This window comes from Falco naumanni, chromosome 2 (assembly GCF_017639655.2).
Source record: "Falco naumanni isolate bFalNau1 chromosome 2, bFalNau1.pat, whole genome shotgun sequence".
NCBI lineage: Eukaryota > Metazoa > Chordata > Aves > Falconiformes > Falconidae > Falco > Falco naumanni.
In genome coordinates this window covers 1,949,946-1,967,419 of record NC_054055.1, presented here as the reverse complement: position 1 = coordinate 1,967,419, position 17,474 = coordinate 1,949,946, and the positions used below count along the sequence as shown (strand labels likewise).

General features: G+C 45.0%; 1 protein-coding gene across 4 annotated transcripts in view; it reads right to left on the bottom strand.

Moving 5' to 3' along the window:
• Positions 1–17,474, bottom strand: part of GDPD5 (glycerophosphodiester phosphodiesterase domain containing 5) — a 173,017-nt gene that overhangs the window by 59,715 nt on the left and 95,828 nt on the right. The gene's annotated exons all lie outside the window — the stretch shown is intronic.

Here is a 17,474-nt window from a genome sequence, read left to right as displayed (position 1 = left end):
GACTGGATGAGGTCCAAACCTTGCCTGAAGTGGAGCACCTTGCTGGGCACAGCATCCCTGCTAAGCTCTCATCAGCATCAAGCAGCAGGAGGACTACATCCTTGATGCCTCCTGAGGATGTTATTTCTGCTAACACATCCCAGTCTCATGACAGTCATTTTCACAGGCACATGATGTTGTTGACTTGCATTCAGCTTATGGTTCACTTTAATTAAAGCACCAACAGACCAGGGCAATAGGTTTCAAGATTAAAAATAGTTTTAATAAAAAAGAACTATGTAAGTCAACTAAGAATAGAGCCAATGAAGGCTATTAAATGTAATGGCCTCTGACACCTCTTACTCAAGAAATCTCAGAAAAACTGATTACCAGAAAGAGGATCATTCTGTTCACATCCTGGGAGTTCTGGAAGGTCTTTCTGTACCTATCTGCTTCTGACCCCAGCTGGCAGCAAGACATTTGGCTCTATGGCTCCTATACCAGGCCTAGAAAAGGCTGTAGCCATTAAGAACCCCAGATATCTTCAGCAAACCTGTGGCCCAACTACCCTGCATCTCAACAGATCACTCAATGGCAAAGGAAATAGCTCCACATTTGCCTTTGTTGATCCTGTTTCTGTCCTGGCCCCAGACTGCTTTTGCTGTTTGCCCAGCTCAGTCTAATCGCAGGCTCTGACGTGCCTCCAGCTCTTGCCTGTTTGGTGTTTATGAGCTTAATAAGCATGGCTTTCATTAGGAAGAATGGTGGGTAGGATAAATACTGAATATTTATCCCTATTTAAAGGCAGTTACTGTATTTCACAAGTGTTTACGTGAATTCTATTGTAAAATGTTCTCTTTCAGAGCAGATAGTCCTATCCCAAATAGTCTGATACAGATGTGAGATGGATTCAAGGGCAAAGGATTGCAATGGGAGAAGAAACAGCCAGTAAGCTTATTCCTTGGACTATTGCTTTCCCTTGCATCTTACTCTTAGCAGCAAACATCTGCAAACCAAACTCCAAAAATGTTGCTTTGTCATGAAGCTTGGCACAAAAAAATAACCCCAAGGATTTCTTAGCTGGTTGAAAGGGTGAGAGCATCATCATCCAGTGCTGGAAGACAAAAACCTGATGGCAAAAGAGGCAACGCGTGCCATTCTTGATATTGGTATGAGGTCTTTCACCTTCCCTCAAAAGGAAAGACAAACAGCCTTCAACTTGAAAGGAGAAGGAGTCAAAGGAGAGATTCACAGAGAGCAGGATCAAGTGTTCACAAAATGACCAAGCAGCTCACCCAGCAGGGGCAATCATAAAGGACTCCTGTATTACACCCTAGATTTGGGTGTAGGAAATTCTCAGTTTGGGTCTAGGAAGATCTTGCTTAGCTCCGTGTTTTACATCAACAACAGATACCAACATGTTGTACCCTCCACACAAGGTGACAGGCTATTCATGTGGAATCTGACAGCCCCAAAACCAGCCTTGTCTAACTGGTCATTTTGGTCCACCTTCAGAGAGTGCCATACCCACACCAGCAGATGCAGAAGGAGAAAGCAAAACCAGGAACATCAACAAAAACGATGCCAGAAGGCAAACCACAACATTACCCCACATGGAAATCTACATAGGCTCACTCTTCTCTCTCCATCAGTGTCACAAGTGACAGGCAATGACAGCTCAAAAAGGTATTTGCAAGAGCTGACTACCCAGCTATCCTGCCTGATGGGTCAGCTGGACTCCAGCTGAGGACAGCAACAAGAAAATATGAAGCAGTAGATACCTACATGCTTGTTTTATTCAGAAATCACTGTCTGGAGAGCACAAAAATGATGATTACATGCCTAATGAAAGCTACAACAGAGAAGCTGAAGATCCGACTTACACAAGGTCCCCTTTCCACTTGCAGGAACTCTGACAAATCACACAACCCTGTTGTTGCAGCCAGGCATTTTCCGTGATGTTTACAATTCTGGCATAGCAAAGTCAAATTATATAAGAACAACTCTGCCTCGCTTGTCTAGAGGGGAGCCATGAGATTCCCCTGAAGCTATTCCCTTTCAGTACCCATCACCACGACTAAAACACAAACACCCAACTTGCAGATAAGAGAAGTCATTTCTGTCGTGTTTTAAGCAGGAGCAAGAGCCCGACTGCTCTACGCACATGTTGAAAAAGGCATTGCAAGTGCTTTGTCTCCTGGTGCTTTCCAGTGGCAGGCTGGCCCACGCACTGTTCTTCAAATCCTAAAATAATGGTATTGCCCAATTAAATATACTTTTCTTCTCTTTATTTACTGTATTATATTCTGCAGCAAAACCAAAGACACACAACAAGCAGAGAATATCGCAAGTGAGAAGATATATGGAGCCTCCAGGGGAGGGACACTCTTGATTCACCTTCCCAGAATCTAAGCAAACTTAACATTTCTGCTGGCATGCCCAGTGGGTGCCCCTGGAGACAACCAAAGCACACAGGGAGGATGCACTTTGGAGAGAAAGCTCAGTTCGTTTCCTTGCAATAAAACTGTTTGCAATTTCAGAAAAGGCATTTTAATCTCTCTTATATTCTCAACTCTGTAAAAATGGAAATAATTATCCCACTCATCAAGAGCTGCACGTTGATTAAAGCACTTCAATTCCTCCAACAGAAGGTGTTACAGAAATAGCGAGTCTGCTATACCACTGTTTCTGTACCTTGATGTACTCAAGAGGGTTTTTTTCAAAGCAGCATCACAGCCAACCTGACTTTCTACTCATCTTTAAGAAGATAACCTGAAGAGGACATTTCCTGGAAATTCAACAGGATTCAAAACTCACGCTGAAAATAATCCAGACAGTCAAAGTTCAAGATTCTTCCTGGTTCACCACCCATTGGTTGTAAAAGATACCAGACAAAAATGCTAATCTTGCAGCTCTCCTACATGACACTGGACATTCTGCACTTTGCACAAGCCACCATAGATATTAAACAAGTTGGAGATAAAACCACTGTTCTGGCCAGGAGATGAATGGACCAGACAGATACCGTGCACGGGAAAAAAAGCATCACTGTTTTGCAGCCTGGGATTTTACAGACAACAAACCACATGACTTTTGGCTTCACATCTAGGATACATGCTAATAAAAAAACATTACCAAGCACAAGAATAGAATATGACATGGGCACTGGCCACAGTGTTAACAATACCATCCCAAAAGATACTCTTATCTAAACCACGCACAATCTCTCTCCTGCTGTGGCAGTCTCCTTCCTGTGGGGTGCCCAATTAAACATGTTTTTCTTCTCTGCATTTACTGTACGACCACCTGCAGCAAAAGCACAAAGACACACAACGAGCAGGGGATACTCGTCCCGTTTGCTGCAGCCCCAAATTCAGCACAACCTGCATCGCACCAAGTTATAAAGCCTTCATTCAACGATCCTTCATCAACTTTCTCATGGAACAAAGGAATGGCTTTCTGTGACACAGGTCAAGTCACAATCTACCCTGTAAAAAGTAACAGCAGAGTTTGAGCTCTTCCCCACACTACTACAGATTTAACATGTCCAGCGGACTTATACATACATATATATATATATGTATATTCATTACTCACCTTCTCTAGAAGTTTAAAACAAAAAACCCCAACACCTAACTGATCTCAGAGTTGCTTTTATCAGCATGAAAACAGGCTCCTTTATAGAGAAGCCAAAAATGCTGTGAGCACCAGAGCGTGACAAACGGCTGGGTAAGAGCAGCACCAGCCTCCTTGGGTGTAAATGTTGATTTTTTGCAGCTAAGGGAGAAAGGTTGCAATTGCAGAGGCAGACAGTCCTAGGGCTCTGCATGCACCAGCACTTTGTGGATGTGCCACCTCCCCTGTGCACAGGGTGGGGTAGGAAAGCAGATCAATCCCTTCCACTTTACACTGGTTTTCATCAACTAGGCACTGTGTTGCAAACCCATAAACCCCACCTCAAACTCAGGGATGATCCAGATCGGCAGGCAACAGCACTTTACTGATAGTTTAAACCCTTGTTGTGATTCAGAGATGCATCAGGACAACCCAACCCACGAAGCCGTGGAAAACGAGCGATCACAGCAACATCCCACCCCTGCAGCTCAGATGCTGGTATACCATCTCTCTCATCTTTTAAAAAGCAGTACCAGGCAATTCACCTGGCTGGTCTTTCATTAGGTCTCCTCACGATGGTTAATGTGAATGAAGTTATTTCCCCATGAGCCGTTTCTCATATGGCACTGCTTTCTCCTTGTATCTTACTGGATATCAAGAGAGACAGGGCCATGATCCGAACGGTGGGGGTATCAGCCCAGACTCATGCACTGGCCACAGGCTACCACATTCATGGGAGGTATTGCTCCCTTTCCATCCCAATTAATCTGCAATAAGTTACGGCCTGCACAAAACTCCTTAAAGCACAAGGTAACCTGGCAGACAGGCCAATATCTTTGACACGCAAATGTAGGAGCTGGAATACCAGGGCAAGGGGTAGTAGGACTCAATAGCTAGAGTTTGCAGAGATTAGCTCAAGCCTTTGTATCCAGCAGCCCTTCCCAGGTAGGCATTAAAACACCCAAAAGGAGGCACTCGTCGGGTATCTTGTCATTAATAAAAACTTCAGTGGAATCCTAGAATTGCTTAAGGTGGAAAAGACCTTTAAGATCAAGTCCAACCGTTAACCCAGCACCATCAAGGCCACCACTGAACCATGTCCCTCAGTGTCAGTCAGGTCTACACATCTTCTGACCCCCCCCATGGACGGTGCCTGCACCCCGTCCCCGGGCAGCCTGTGCCAGCGCTTGGCCACCCTGTCGGGGAAGACATTTCTCCCCGTGCCCACCCGGAGCCTCCCCTGGTGCGGCTGGAGGCCGTTCCCTCCTGTCCTGCCGCTGGTTCCTTGGGAGCAGAGACCGACCCCCCTCGCTGCAGCCTCCTGCCAGGCAGCTGTAGGGAGCCAGAAGGGCCCCCCTGAGCCCCCTTTTCTCCGGGCTGAGCCCCCCCAGCTCCCCCCCGCCGCCCCCCACCAGAGCTATCCAGGCATTAACAGCTCAATACGTGGACTTTCTTCAAGGTACTTAAGTGAAAGAGTCTTGCAGAGATGCCGAGCAGCCAGCTTGGGCACACAAGTTGTGACAGGCATTTTTCTCCACTTCAGAAGTTTAATAGCAGCGCTTCAACATATTTCTTGTTACACAATAGAAGGAAACCTTGGTAGACAGTCAAGATGCTGTAAGGTCTGCTGACCACATTGCTATCAGAAGCATTTTTTTCTCCTCCTCTCTATTCAGACCATGACAAATAAGTCTTCAAGGAATAACAAGGGGAGATAGATGCACAGTAGAAAAAATAAAATATTGAATTTTACGTTAATTTATGACAATTTAATCTTTATCTCAAAAAAAAAAAAAAAAGGTTTCCAGACTATTTAACTTCCCTGCTGTGGGTTTTGCTGCACAAGCAGTTATAAAGGCAGAGGGAGAGATCTGCACACTGAAAAGGCATCTGTCGTCTCTGTGGGCTTTGACATTGAAATCCTTAAGCAGGAAACTGTATTGTCGAGTTAGATGTTTTGGGGGATGAATGGTCTACAACAGGCCATAGTTCTGGCTTCACTTGCTAGCTGGGCTTTTTTGGGCCCTGAGCTCTTCAGTGCATTTCAAAGCATCCAAGCTTTTCTAGCGAGAAACAGGTGGTGAAGAAAGGATGCCTAATATTTTAATATCTACAACGGTTCATAATTATGACTAATTATATCAAGGCATGTTCGCTATAAAACACCTGCTTATGGACCGCTTATTGTTCATACTGATTAATGCAGTCAGTGTTGCCTACACAAAGTGCAGGGCAAAGGAAAAGCAAAGCCTGATTTATAAACCCACAGCCAAATGTGAGGCTGCCAACTGCCTGCCTGCAGGATGCCCATCCAAACAGATCCAGGTTTCTTTGTCACAGGAAATATCCAAATTATCTACAGCACCTCAGCTTCCATTTCAGTGGGACTGATGGCACTTCTAAATATAGTACATGCAAAACCAGATTTCCGATTTTTTTATAGATGTGATTAAAAAAATAAATCACTTTAGCAGTTGTGTTATTAATGCTTTAAATCCGCTAAAAGAATATAACGGGTATTTTGCTGAGCTGCATAAGGACTCTTTGCTCCTTCCTATCCAAAACCAGGTAAGGAATCTCAGAGGTAGAAGGTGCCTCTGATGTTTAAATCTACAAGCTCAAGAGGGGACTCACCTTGCACTTACTCCAGGTACCAAACACGCTGCAGCTATTAGAAGAGGCAAATAAGAAAAGCAATAGGTCTAATGCTAAGTACAAGCAGTAGCTCCCAACTCCCTAAGGGATGCAATCTTTCGAACTTCCTTATCATATTTAATACCATATTGGTTATTTTTATTAGGAAACTCATCACAATGAAAAGACAAAATATATTGAACTGTGAGCTTTGATCGCTGAAGCAAGGTGGTCCCATCTCCTTGATGGGCACAGCTGTCCAACAATCATATTCACCTGGAACCATGATTTCCAGTAACATGGGATTATTCCCCACCAGTCTTCATTCAGTCTCTACCTGAATTATTCAAGCAAAGGGTCTTCCATCATCTCCCTCAGCATTCTAGCTCCAAATGATTACCATCAGATGCTGAAAGTTCAAGGACTGCTAGCACCATCAACCCATGCCCGAAAGACAGCTGAATTTTCAATTACCTGGCTCATATTGCAGGGGGCATTTCCCAAAGCCTGTGGCCAGTAGCCCTGGGAATAACATAAAGGATTGAGAGAATAAAAAGATGGAGCCAGTTCCTGCCTGGCATTAGAAATGTGAGGGTTTTTTCCACCACCAAAAGGGCATGAATCTTTGATGAGCAATGCTTTTCTGTCACTTTTTAATCCATTAAGGAAACGTCAGAACTGATTTCTCCAGCCCAGGACCCTCACAAAAGTCCTGCCTAATGAAACGATTGCACTATGCTGGGGGGGGGGGGGGGGGGGGGGGAGGGAGGAGGGGCAGAGGAAAAAAACCCACCCCACCCCCCAATGTTAATAAATCACATGGCAGCAGCCTGGAAGCAGACTGTGACCACAGCCCAACCTAATTTACAGCTGAGCTTGCAGGAGGTAAGCAACAGGAAAAACGTGGAATGTGACCCCCTCCAACCTCATATTAGGAAGCCACAGGGAGAACTGCACACGGATGTTGGTATTTCCAGTATGAGAATTGTTGCTGGAGCCTGGTGCTAAGATATCCAGTTTAGCCAAGTCTCCATTATAACAGATGCTGGACCATTTAAGTGAGCAGATCCAGCTTGCTGGTCCCATACATGATTCATATCACATTCTTGGGTACATCTTGAAGTACATCACCTCCCTTTGGCTTGATACATCCACACCTGAAAAATGCAACGAGGGAATGGAAAGTTCTATGCTTGGAAACACCAAAGGCTTAGGTTGCATGAATGGGAAACTATAAGCCAAATTCACTCGCCTCTCAGCCAAAGCCCATGGGTTAATTCAGTTTAAGAACAGAACCAGCGCAGGCCAATGTTGCATGCAGTTCTGCCCACTGCCAATTGATTATTTACTGAATAAATATTCAGCAGTCATTTGCATGGCTGGGAAGACGGTGCCCTGGTGCTCTCTCCTCACTGGTAGTGGTCCTCCAACTCTTCTTCAGAAGTTTGGGTTGTGCTCATTAGACTGAAGTGCTCTCCTTGCACATTGCCTGCATAGAAAATCTTCAACAAACTATGTGGACTTCAGTGGAAGTGGTAGATTTATTCTTGTGGCCAAATCTTTTTCTCCTTCATATGCTTAATGCTGTCTCCAAAACAGAGTTACTAGTGTGCAGTGTTCCCCAGTGACTGCCATTTCACACAGCAGAAGCACATGTAGGAAACCACAAAACAGATACAGTAGCTCCCTGGGGTCATGCACGAAAGAGTATACAATATCGTGTCTGAATCACACAGTAGCTTGAGAAAGTTAAACTCTGGAGTTTTCTGCTAGCAGGTATGTAGAAAAAACTTCACCATATCTAAACTAAGTTCTGTGGTACACAAAAAAAGCTTTATGCATATGCTTGGGTAATAAATTGAGTATGCCAGTCAGCACTAAAAGTGATTTCATTCACTTTCCTCTGCCTTGTCACAGGGCTCGATATAGCAAAAAAAAATCAGGAGATTTCTTCTTTAACCTGTTGCTTGCACTGGTACAAAGAGTTGATCATCCCACTACTCCACCGTCACAAGCAGGGAGGTCAAGGCACATAGTTAAATGTGAACTCTTCCGCTAAGATGGAGTGTCCCTTAAACGGATTAGGGAGGGCTCAATGTGAAGAGCTCATCTTTCTTCCAACTATTTCAGCTTCCCCCTTTCAATAGGCACTATGTAGATAACCAACTATCACTGAGGATGTTTCCTAGGTTACAGTCACTAAACACTTCCTAAAAAAGAAGCATCAGATCTCTGATTTGGGACAAAGCAGCCTAAAAAAAAACACCCCAAAACCAGCCACCATCCCTGCACCAGCTATGGACTTGGAATCAGCAGGGCTCACACGGATACTTCGCAGAAAACTTGTCTGCAATGGCTAAACATCCCCAAACAGCTTTGAAAGTGACAGGACATGACATTATAAAGCTCATGCCTTCATTCATCAAGGCTCAGCAAAACTAGTCCCATCCTTTCCCTGGATTTCAGATCATTGAAGGGCCTGAATAAAGATTCCTCAAACATAATTCAGTTACTTCACTGTGCTGGACTGTGAATAACACAAAGCATCTTGACTATCTCCAGACTCCCAGGTGATGTGAGCGCTATGCGGTCTGGGTGACTAAAGCTTTGGCCATGCTCTTTATGGAGTGTAAGGACTCCTGTCCTACTTTTCTCTAACAGAATTCCCCATTAGTTTCTTCCACCAAGTTGCTTCCCAGAAAGCATTCAAGAGCAACAAAAGAACTTCTACCCTGTCAGCCAACCAACTTACAGAGCAAAAGGGTCTACAAAAGCTATACATCAAGGCAGAAATAAGCTCACTCGGAAGAGTACAAAAGCATCCCTTTCATCACTGTCATCTCACACCTATTCCTAAGTCTCCTCTCAGAGAATCACCTCTCTCCAGCACAGAGATATTGGAAGGCAAGTATATCACCATGTAGATAGGCTCATTTCCCCCCATCAAGAGAAATTAGACAAGTTGTTCTTGGATTGCAGCAATAAATTCAGAACACAGCAGCACACTAGAAATAAACAAGGTAATGCCAAATGGGATAAAGCAGCCCATAAAACCAATTGCACCGTAGATGCTATTGAGCTTACTAATTCTAAATTACTAGGTCTGGCCTGGTATAACATGCCTGTCTGGAGCAGTGATCTATAGGTTCATTGGATTATAAATTAAAGTCAACATCTCTACAGGGAACAAATTAAAAATCTGCTTTGGAAGCATAATTATCATAATGCTGTAAATAGTGATACATGGCAACTCCCTTCTATTCTTCATTACATTTCAGATTCGCTTTAAACGTATGATAAAAATTCTGTAGCATGAGCATCTCTCTCCAACAGCATCTTTTTAACCAAATAATCTTCCTGTACTGGATAACAAAATACCCCACAAATCAGAACATTTACTCATCTGTGCAGGCGGATATACAGAAGTAGGAGGCAAACAATCCGCTTTGCATGATGATAAATAAGGAAGCAATGACAGCTCAGGCTGAGATCCAAGGGCTATATCCTCACTAACCCATTTAGCTGGTTGACTGAGAAGGCAAGACCAAGAAGCTTCTCCAAACAACAATTCAGGGGGACAGCCAAATTTCACTGAAACTCCAACTCGAGTGGCTACAACACAACCCATGCTGATGTGGTTTAAATCAGGGGAAAGATTTTTGCCTTAACAAATCCTGCTTTTACTGGGCTTTTTGAAGGAGCAAGCCAGTCTCAATGGGCTAGATGAGCATTAATAAGTGCTGGAAGTTGCACAGACATTTTGTTTGATTAACACAAGTACCTCAGAGATATCTAATAAGCCAGAAGTTACATGGAAGGGAAAGGCAAGTAAGGAGAGGCAAACCTGCTGTAGTTTCCACCCTCTTTTTCCCCAGGGTTGGACCAGCATGTGCCAAAACTCAGGTGTTCGTGCAGGACGTAGGGTTTCAGTCTCCCCTTCCACATCACTTGTGAACCCAATGTGCTATCTACAGCTTCCCACAATCCTGACTCTGGTCCATATTACCCAAACACAAAATTGTTTAGGTTGGAAATGACCTTTAAGATCATCAAGTCCAACCATTAACCTATCACCGCCAAGGCCACCACTGAACCATGGCCCCAAGCGCCACATCTACATGTATTTTAAACACCACCACCCCCCCCCCCCCATGGACGGTGCCTGCACCCCGTCCCCGGGCAGCCTGTGCCAGCGCTTGGCCACCCTGTCGGGGAAGACATTTCTCCCAGTGCCCACCCTGAACCTGCCCTGGTGCGGCTGGAGGCCGTTCCCTCCTGTCCTGCCGCTGGTTCCTTGGGAGCAGAGACCGACCCCCCTCGCTGCAGCCTCCTGCCAGGCAGCTGTAGGGAGCCAGAAGGGCCCCCCTGAGCCCCCTGTTCTCCGGGCTGAGCCCCCCCAGCTCCCCCCGCCCCTTCCCCAGCCCCTGCCCGGCTCTGGACACGCTCCAGCCCCTCCGGGTCTGTCTGGGGGTGAGGGGCCCAACGCTGAGCCCAGGGCTCGAGGGGCGGCCGCACCAGGGCCCAGCACAGGGGGACGGGCACTGCCTGGCCCTGCTGGCCGCGCTGCTGCTGACACCGGCCAGGGCGCTGCTCCCCCCAGCTTGGTGTCCTCTGCAAACCAACCGAGGGAGCGCTGGATCCCCTCACCCAGGTCATCGATAAGGGCATTAAACGGGGCTGGCCCCAGCACTGATCCCTGGGGACACCACCTGTGCCCGGCCGCCAGCGGGATGTGACTCCATTCCCCACCACGCTCTGGGCGCAGCCAGCGTTGTACCCAGCGCAGAGCGCAGCCAGCCAAGCCACACGCAGCCGGGTTCTCCAGGAAAATGCTGGGGAGATGGTGTGAAAGGCTTTGCTGAGGTCTGGGTAGACACCACCCACAGCCTCTCCGTCATCCACCACCTGGGTCACCTTGTCATAGCAGGAGATCAGGTTCATCAAGCAGGACCTGCCTTTCATAACCCCTGCTGGCTGGGCCTGATCCCCTGGTTGTCCTGTATGTGCTGTGTGATGGCACTCAGGATGATCTGCTCCAGAACCTCCCTCTGGCACTAAGGTCAAACATTGGGACTACTTGACTAGCAAAAAGCACACTGCAAGCCTTTGCAGCTTCCAAGCTTTGAAAAGTTGCAGCCGCCTTGCTCCTCAGCTGAGGTCTGTCCAGCCACCGCTGCCAGGGACAGACACATGTAGAAACCACAAGCCTGAAGGTATGTCTTTGGAGGCTTTTCATTATGATCCTAGTTTGCTGACCAGAACACGACAAATGCACAAGCAAACCTGTTTTGTAGCTCTGAAAGTACCCATGGCAGAAAAAATAATAAATGACAATAAAAAGCAACTCTAACAGCTACAGGGACTCCCCTGAACCTAGAAATTCCCTCAAAAGTTGTCCTTTAGAACAGAGATACAGCTTTGTCTTCTGAGGACACACGGCATCTGAACACATGGCAGGCACTAGAAGAAGATTTATTGCTTGCTTAGTCCATAACCCAGCCAGCTCCCTACCTTTTACAAGCATCCCAAAAAACTCAGCGTTTCTAATTTCCCGCCACCCCGGGTACCTGTGCTAGCCCAGTTTTCTACTCTTCAACCATACTTTTAGTGTAACATATTCCAAGAAAACAATTCAACCTTTTCCAAGGATGTACCACCATCAAGACGCTCCAGAAGGAACGTCCCAGAAAGGCCAAAGGAGTCAACAGATCTGTATCGAGGTTCAAATAGCAGCCAATAAGTAATAAGAGCATCTTGAAAACAACTGTATTGAGCATCCCTGCACACCAAGTGAGCCAAGGGAAAGCCAGCATACCAGTAAGCCACTGAACTGGGATCTCCTCCAGCAAGGCAGACTGGCCTGCAGCAATACCTTGATGATGTTTTGCTTGGACCACATAGATGTCAGTCTTAGACGTGTGAACTCTCCCCACTTTCTGCAGAAGTTCTTATTCTTTCTTTGCCTGTTTCATGGGTGTGTGAAAGGAGATCACACCCGCCTTCGGCCACAAAGAAGAAACGCTGCTCAGCGGCCAAGAAAAAGGTGGTGCCTGCAGCAAGGAAGTCCAGCAAACCTCCTGAAATGCAACCTGACCCCTCTGCACTTTGCTTCTCCTCCTTATCCACAAACCATGTACCACAAGGATTCATTCCTGGCCAGAAAAATTACTTTTTCTTTAACGAGTACAGCAAGTAGAGAAAGCCCAGCTTTGGGGGCAAGTAAAAAGGAAGAACTACATGAGACAGAGGGCGCATGGATAAAACAGCCCAACCGATTAATAGAAATATGTCCCATTTTCCCTAAAAGCCAATACCAGGAAAGCTTTTCCAGAGGAATCATAATGATCAACAACTTCACAGCAGCCAAGCAGATCTCTGCGGCATCCATACTTTATTTTTACCCTTACCTGCAGTTCAGAAACAGGGAAACAAGAGGTTAAATGTTGAATTTTTCAGGAGTCCACAACTGATATCTCTTCGCTTATAAAGAGCATAACACTTTGTGAGCCATGAAAGCAAAAATAGTTGCTTCTTGCATCAAGCCCATCACAGGATGCCTGTATTTATTTGGCTCTGAAATTACTGCAGTAGATACATTTTGTAGCTACAAAATGTTGCATCAAGATAACCCAACCTACTGCATTTTCCCCACAAACCTCCCCAATGTCTCTATAGGAAAGTAACATTTTCAAGAAGAGACTGACCTGGATAATTTGGTTTTCAATATTTGCAATGCATACAGAAAGAGACACAGTGGCCCTGAAGTTGTCTCTTAAGCTCAGAGCCCACAAAAGCAAAGTCTCTATTCACAGACAGCAAATCAATCCTGACACCCTCTTTCCACCTCTGAGAAAATTAAAATCATTTTTTAAAACCTAGCAAACTCTGACATCTGGAATTTGACTGTAACAGGACCCTGAGGACAATAAATAGATGCAGTTTTGCAGACAGGGATGACAGAGCATGCAGCTATGGAGGACTCCTTCCCTACCATTTAAAATAATTGGATTCATATGTATATAACCTTCCTCCCACCAAATTATATGAAAGCAAATCTACTGTAGAAAGCTCTAACAAATATGAAGCAGTAGCCAAACACACCAGAAGCCCATGAATTATTTCACAAGCTTTCATCATTGATGTTACTGTCCTTACATAGTAAATGTGGCTTAATAGAGCTAAACCCCTCCTTAAGCAAAATTTCAGGAAGCCAAGAAAAACAAACCTGATCCTATTTCAAGCCAGCGCTATTATCATAGAAAAAAGTGTTTAAACAAAACTCAAGATGTCGATACATGAATTACTAAGCTGAAAGCCTCTTCACCAATTCAGAAGACATGAAAAAAGCATTTCATCACGAGCCCACAAGCAAAACACCAGTCCAAAAATTTGCCAGTACATTTGCTCAGTGATCTTCTCCCCAAAGTACGTCCACATATTTATTTTTTCTCCACTTAGTAACTCTGTCCTGGTCATCTTTAGTCTTTGACCACCCAGGTAAGAGAGTGTAAGCTCTTGATTTTGGGACAGGTTGACCTCTTCTCTATACACAGTGCTCTCCAGAGGGATGGGCATCAGCTCATGCTCTCAATGCTCTGCAAAGCCATCCAAAAAGGCAAGTTCTGTTTCTAGGAATAATAATTCTTTTTTTAAAGCAACAAACTCAGAGGTCGGGTCTGGAAAACAAAACTCCAGGTTCCCAAGTCCCTTTTCCAAAGCAGATACTTCCTAAAGCCCCACAGTAAAGCACTTTGTTTACTTTTCTCTGAACCCGAGATACATTTGCTATACCTCCAGAGTTGCCAGAATGACTGCTATTGGACAAAATATTGAGGAGGCAAGAGAAACAGTTACTTTGTCATGCCGAATTCTAGTCCGAACTTCACTGTTTCTTTCAGGTTTTTTGAGCCAACTCAAAACATTTTTGGATATTTAGCTGCATTTTCCTGCTCTAACCAAGGCCTGGTGGGAAGGTGAACACAATGCAGGATGCTAGGTAAGAATTAATTTCTAATTAGAAGATAACAGCACTTTCCATTTTGAACAGCAACATCTGGAGTCCAGAGGCTTGCAAGCCATTTCTGGACTTTACCTAATGTACTCCGTTTTGACTCATCATAGTAAAAGAGCAGCACTCAGACTAAAATGCAGCACCATGATTTGCAGTTACAGGTACATTTACCACAGCTGCCTTCATGGATTTGTTAAACTATCATGATCCCTGCTTCAAAAAATAGAAAGGATTTTGGTCTTCATCAAAAGGGAAATGACTAAATTATTCTTTGCAGTTATCTACTGCCCTGACTCAGAAGGCTGCCTGATTATTTTAAGTGCACCTTAACCCAGCTGATCGCATGCCAACCCACCCGCCAGCTGCAGCACTGGGTGCATGATGACAAGTCAAGGGCACTCCTTCTATTCGGGGTCACTTCTGTTTTGGCAGGTGTCTTTGCACCACTTTGCATATTTTACCACCCCAAGTTGACCTGGCATGCGGTAGGGCTGTGCGCAAGTGTTTCCACTGAACGCATGGCAACAACTGGAGACAGGTACATTTACACTTGCAGTTTTAAACAAAAAAGTTAGCAAACCTCTAGTTAACACCTTGCCTTCCAGACATCTAGCCATGGTCTTCAGCACGCCATTTGCCCAGCCCAATCTGACACACGGCTCTCCAGCCAACAACTAACTGGTATCCCGTTAATATAAAGCAGACAAAAAGCAGCAGTGATTTGCCCAATAGGGAATAAAAATCCCAGTAAATTTAGGCTACGTGCCTCTTACATTTGTCACTGATACAAAGACCAGGACTTCAGACTTTAGATTTCTTCATTTAACATTTGGAATCCATTTACTTATATCTAGCCACGAAATTGCAATAGACACTTATTTGTCCCTAGACAACTGGAAGAGGGAAGAAGAATAATTAAAAGAAGTCCTAAATAAGAGCTGGGATTCTTCTTTAAAGCTGTTTATTAATTCAACTTTCACGGTATCTCTTTCAAGGGAAGTTTTACCCCAGAGCACAGAAGTGGGAACAGTGGGAACTGTTTTCACATACGGAAGTGAAACCATCATCCAAACCCATATAAGCAGCAGCTTAGGTTTCAGAAGCAAGCAGGCATCTTAACATCCTCCTGAAGCCAAGAGTAGGTTGTGGGTAACCCTAAATTAGGAGATAACTTGAGACTTCTGGGGATGCCCCGATATCATTGCAGTAGGAGTATCTGATTTCAGCACCAATCCTTGAAAACAAGGTAATCTTGCACCATGCTAAAGTGAGAAATTGATGTTCCCCGGTCTCCAGTCTGGTATCCAGAGTGCATCTCCTGTCTTATAGCAGAAGCTGTTGGCATGGCCAACCAAGTCTACATGCAGACAACCCAGGAGCATAATCTACCACCGTTCCTCCTACACATGCTACTTCTCTTCATCCAAATGATCTTAGAGATGGACTTCGAAGGGTTGAGTCATTCATCACTGCTCAACTCATCTGAAAAATAATTACTGCCTTGTCTTTTGAGAGGTTAATAGAGAAGAATACCCATGCAGGATCCTTGCTCCTATAGCCTTTCAAACATCCATCAGTGATATCCAACGAAGGACAACAAGGCAAGGTCCGTATGGAGCAATGAGCTACTTAACACCACTGCGTAGCTGAGACAGCCTAGCAGTCTTACAACATCATGAGGGAGAAGTGTCTGTATAGTGAAAAGCGAAAAAGTGCAGAAAAGCACCAGGACCCTTTGTGCCTGGCCTTCTTCGCACACAACACACAGGTCAGCGTTCACGTTGCTAGAGATTTCTCTTTGCTAAGGCCAAACCACCCTGTTGTAACACTGCAAAGTCAATCAACTGGGCAGAACACAGAAGTGCTTTTACAGAATGAGACAATACACAGGAAAAAGCAAATTCAGTATGTTCTCTGCCAGATTTTTGCCTTCATAAAGCTGTAAAGGTAAAAATAGTTGATTGGGAGCCTTTAGCCTTGAATATTTTCACTTCGAGGGTTTCTCAGAGGCCTGGCAGATCAGCTCCCATGCACTCAGACGGTGACACTGGACACATCAACCTCAGAGCCATGGGAATAGCAGGAATCCTCAGAGCTAACATGGACAAAGGGTGTGAAAGCTGCACTTCCAAAAGCCTTGGCCTCCCAGTCAGATAAGAAATGCTGCAGAAGAGAGGCCTTAAAGCCTTTACATACCAACATCTCATTTGTGCTTCCCTCCAGAGCACAGACACTACAGAAAAGGAGAAGTTTGGTAAAGAAAGAGGAAGGAAGGAGAGAAAAGAAAAAGAAAAAAAACAAACCAGACTTTAGACCCATCCCCTTACAACTAAAATAGAGGCAGGCTGGATGATTAGACATAAGCTTTAATTGAGGCACATCACCAAGATGCTACAGAAAAACAGCAGGTATGTCCCCTCTGAAGACAAGAGTAATGGCAAACCAGGAGCTAAGGACTGGACCTCACCTGCCAGCACAGGGCAGCTAACAGCAGCATTCTCATGACACTCGCTGGCCCTTTTCCAGAAAAGCCAGAGCTTTAAGCTACTAAAACATATGTCAATCAACTCGTTACTGAGCATAAGTCTATTTGGCAGAAGACACGGGATAGGCAGGGCCAGGATTTAAAGAGCATGGAATAGAGCTGATATAAGCCTGGGATTTTGAACCCAGCTGTCATGGGCTGGGACAACAGTCAATCCCTGTTCACATAAAGGATGTAAAAGAGCACAGCTTTTACCCAGATGTTATTGTGCACCAGCCCAGGAGATGCATTTTGCACAGCTGCAAGCCAAGACCATGTTATCCCAGGACAAAATAGGACAAAAAGCTCTGGCATTGCCCATCCAGCCCCACATCTGAAGTGAACACTGCTATACTGGACAGGCAAATGAAGAAATTCAGTTTTCCTCTTGCACATGTGGTTGCATAGCTATCATCGTTCACAGCAAAAAGCAGCAGCTTTAGGTTAAACAAACAAACCAGTACATTTTCAGAGCTGCTTTTCGACACCATCCATCCCTGAGGACTGCACTGCCTGGAGCTCCAAAGACCTCAAAAAAAAAAAAAAAAAAAAAAAAAAAAAAAAAAAAAAAAAAGGAAAAAGTCACCACAAAACCCCCCACAACCAAATAAAAACCACCACAAGAAACCCTCACCAACCTTCTTCCTTTATAAAGGAGATGTACCATCCCCAGCTAGCTCCAGAGAGGGGGACGGCGACAACATTGCGCAA